General features: G+C 42.8%; 1 protein-coding gene across 1 annotated transcript in view; it reads left to right on the top strand.

The window, feature by feature from the left end:
• Positions 1 to 4,278, top strand: part of LOC107560278 (neuroligin-2-like) — a 173,952-nt gene that overhangs the window by 100,971 nt on the left and 68,703 nt on the right. The window lies entirely within an intron of this gene.

Below are 4,278 nucleotides of genomic sequence, written 5' to 3' on the forward strand. Positions count from 1 at the left end.
TCTGTCTGTGTGTCTGTCTGTGTGTCTGTGTGTGTGTGTGTGTGTGTGTGTGTGTGTGTGTGTGTGTGTGTGTGTGTGTGTGTGTGTGTGTGTGTGTGTGTGTGTGTGATGTATTTGCCCTGTAGGCATTGATGTGTGCTGACGTCTAACTATTCGCATGTTCTCTTTCATTAGCATTAGTGCCCTACCTCCATGATCCCTCATCCACAGAGCGCCGAGCCTTACAGCACCCCCTAGGGGCAGACTCCACCCACACATCACCTACACATTACACCGCAAAACAACATCTACTGCTTGTTCATTTTGCAGGTTAGAGGATGTAAAGTAAAAAAAAAAAAAAACAACACTATGGAGAGAGAACAAAAGTGTTGGAAACTGGAAAAATTTCCCAACCGGAACATTAAAGGCAGAAATAACTGAATAAAAGCAGAGATTCACTTACCTATACAACCATTAGAGTAGAGAGAGAGAAAGAGAAGTATGTCCTACTTATGTCAGATCTCTGTCTAAGAGAGCAGGTTAGACGAGCTGGCAGGGAAAGACAGAGAGAGAGAGCAAGTGTTGATCAAATCACAGTGACATTGTAATAGAATAATTCATGTTAGAGTTTCACCAGTGAGCTTTTCAATAGACATTTTCAAAGACAGTGTACTCTCAACATCTCCAACATTCAAATGTATTGATTAGTAATAAATATGCTGGGTCACAACCAGAGATATTGGGTTGCTCCCACTCTTGGCGTCGCTGATTCCTTCAGGCTTTCTTTTATTATTCTCAATTGACACCTTATAAAATGCTTCATTTCTTTCTGAAGGACACACATCTTAATAAACACATTTTATAGTCCATAATTGAAATTGGGAATAATATAAAGTACAGTAAAAGTTTGGACACACCTACTGATTAATTATTATAATTTTTTTTATTAAATTTTTCGACTTTTAGAATTTAATAAAAAATTTTACATTTATTGTTTTTTTCAATTTTTTCAACATTTACAATAACAATAACAAATATGAAATTATTTCTTCAATGAAATGATACTCTAAATAATAAACTAAAACTGCCAGTAGGTGATGGTAAATGTCTTAATAATTAAGTCATCGGGTCTTTTATTCATTCGATTTGTTCAAATGGCTGATTCATTCAGGAGTGAAGTAAACGGTTCTTTATGAATGGTCCATTGAATCGTTAGGCTTGTTCGACTTGAAGCGGATCATCACCATCAGACCGATCGGCGTGTGACATCAAACTACCTCTGATCGGTCTGTGCAGCGCTGCTTCAAATCCAACGTGCCAAATGGTTCACCCAATTCCTTCAAAACGTGCATTAAGAAATGAAATGCTGCTGTGTTGCTCGGAGACGAACAGTTCTGCTTTGTCTTTATATTTTAGTTGGCAAAATTGAGCAAAACAGACACCATTGTGTCTAAAATAACACAATATTAACTTCTTACTTGAACTTTTGTATAAGATCAGTATTGCATTGGCACTCGTGTGATTGCACTTAGCCTATTGCTCGTGTGTTATTGCTTAACTATATGATGTAAATATGAGACAAAATCTCAAACAGGGGCATTTTTGCCCCATATCTTGAATTTTAGGGACATTGTAACTACGTTCTCTAGGCTCCATCACACAGTGAGTTGTTGCCCTGCCTCATATCATCAATCAGCTGTATGAAATGTCAGATGACCCACATAGGCATGGGGCAGGGCAAGTGCATTATTATTCCCTGTAATTTATTATTACGTTTAAATGTATTTAAATTTTTTAATTATACATTATTTGATATGTATTACTAAAATAATATATTTTTAAAATAATATTAAGAATATTTTCGATATTTTTAATTTAAATGATTTACTATATAACATTTAAATGATGTAAATAAATGCATATATAAGTACTTTTATTTGTCTATAAAACTAATTTCAAACATTTAAGCAAAAGTTTATAGTTAAGGTCTTTAAGAATATATTCTGTATGACACTGTATGAACCTTTGAATTATGTCAGAGATCACTTTTACACTACTTAAGATAATATCATCTGCTATAACATTTTAAATAACAGTCATTGAAACTATAAAATAACTGTGTACCTACTTAACCATATTTTGGGGACAAATTTGTACCCAAAAGTGAGCTAAACCTGACAAAATCTCAAAAAAAAAAAAAAACTCCCTTTGGGGACTCATTTGTAAAACTGGTATAAAAATAAAATAAATAAAGTTGTTGTTGTTGTTTTTTTTGCAAAAATGCAGGAGTTTTGTGTGAGGGGTAGGGTTAGGGTGTGGGTTAGGATTACTTTATAAAATCTAGAAGTCTATGTAATGTCACCATTTAGATAAGTAAACATGCATGTTTGTTTGTGTGTGTGTGTGTGTGTGTGTGTGCGCGCACTTCAATGGGCCTTAAATTAAAGCTGGAAATTTTAAAAGTGTGATCAATATCTGTCACTATTTCCATTGAGAACTGCAGTGTTCGGGAAATGCCTTTAAATGACCAGTCTTTTCACTTAATAAAGCTCATTTACCCAATAGCACATACAGATAAGCTCCCTTTCGTGGAACTTCGAACTGCGTCATCTAGGGGTCGCTATGGGGAACGCCTCATCATGACCCGTGTCTGAAGCCTACATTGAAAAAACACCAACTTGTTTGGCCAGCGACAGCCATGACGTCACTACCGCCGCGACTAGTACAAAATAGGCGCCGGTAGCGCACATCATTCACCTTCTTCGTCTTCACTGACCGGTTTGTTTGAAGCGTGCATTCCAAAAAGCAAAGTAAGAGCTTTTTCTTTCCTACTATGGCGAGCACTAGTGAAGCATTTAGAAAGTGTGTACATCCGTGTCAGCGGTTTCTGACGCCCGATGATTCACATGATCCGGAGCGGTGGCGCACCACAGACTTGGCCCTCCGAGCTACTAAGCAGGCAGCCTCGGCCATGGGCAGAGCGATGGCTGCTATGGTGGTGACGGGGGCAGTTGTGGGTGAACTTGGCGGACATCGGGAAGAATGAAAGGGGCTTTCTTCTCGATGCCCCGGTTTCACCCTCTGAACTGTTTGGCACCTCCGTTGAGACGGCGGTCGACAAATTCAAGGAGGCGAAGTCGGGCTCAGCAGCGTTCAAGTCCTTCATACCACGAAGGCCCAGGTCTGAGCCCGAACAAACCAGGGGTCCTGGCCCGTCTCGGTCTGAGGGTCAGAGACGGGCACAGAGGGCTAGTGTCGCGACTCGCGCCCCGCCTCCACCTGTGGGTGGGGGTAGGAAGTATCGTGGGTCAAGGGGAGGCAGGCAAAACCTGAGGGGTGAGACCTGGGCAAGGCGCCAGCGCTTTCGTCCAGGTCAGAGTAATACTTAGGTATTCACTCTCTCCCGCAGGGGGTGCAACATCTACCCTGTCCTCCCCTTTTTCCAATTCCCTTTTTATGACCACCATCTCCAGCTGACCGAGGTAAGCTGTAAAACATTTTTCAAACAATCTCCTACTGGGCTCATGATATTTTTGGTGGTTCTATGGCCAGATCATAGTAACCGCCTGACTGTTGGTCCGGTCAAAAAATCCCCGGACAGCGCTCCGGCAACAAGCCTCGTGGTGGGTGAGTATGATACATATATCATGAGAGCATGTATACTAATGGGAGACCGAGGTGGTCATGTGTAAAAATAAGTTTAGAGATGTATAAAGGTACCTGCAGCATGATCCGTTCATAAGAGCCTCGGAGCAGAGCTCCAGCACAGAAGTCATGGGGGTGAGTACGATCCAAATATCATGATATCTGTATATCGGACGGACTGAGACGGCTGTGTGTGCGTAACCTTCTATAGTTCCATTGCAGTGTTTCCCGGGACCTGTACGTTTCTGTCCCTTGCTAGACGCCCTCGGTGAGGTGCCGTTGCTGGGCTCAGAAGCCAGGTGCTCTACTTGCAGTAGGCGTTCACTCGTCGACATATGTCCAGGCGGTGGGGGGGAAAAAAAGCCGGGCTCCGGCTCCATACCTCCTGGATCATGTGGCCGAACACGGGTTTTTGCGGGAGCCTTCGTGAACATCAGACCCCCGGGGCTACGCTGCGATGCACCCGGACTGGGCTACAGTGCCTGGTCGCCCCGAGGGGCTTCCTGGCCACTGGCGTATTCCGTCTTGCTGAGGCAACGAACGGGAGGTACAGGGGGCATCACCAGGATCCTCCTGTGTAAGGCTGTCTTAGGCAGAGCTCCCATCACCACTGAGATGTGTGAGCCGGCCGCTTCCAGCTGGCCGATATGGTCG

This window comes from Sinocyclocheilus grahami, unplaced genomic scaffold, assembly GCF_001515645.1.
Source record: "Sinocyclocheilus grahami isolate Dianchi unplaced genomic scaffold, SAMN03320097.WGS_v1.1 scaffold718.1, whole genome shotgun sequence".
Lineage (NCBI taxonomy): Eukaryota > Metazoa > Chordata > Actinopteri > Cypriniformes > Cyprinidae > Sinocyclocheilus > Sinocyclocheilus grahami.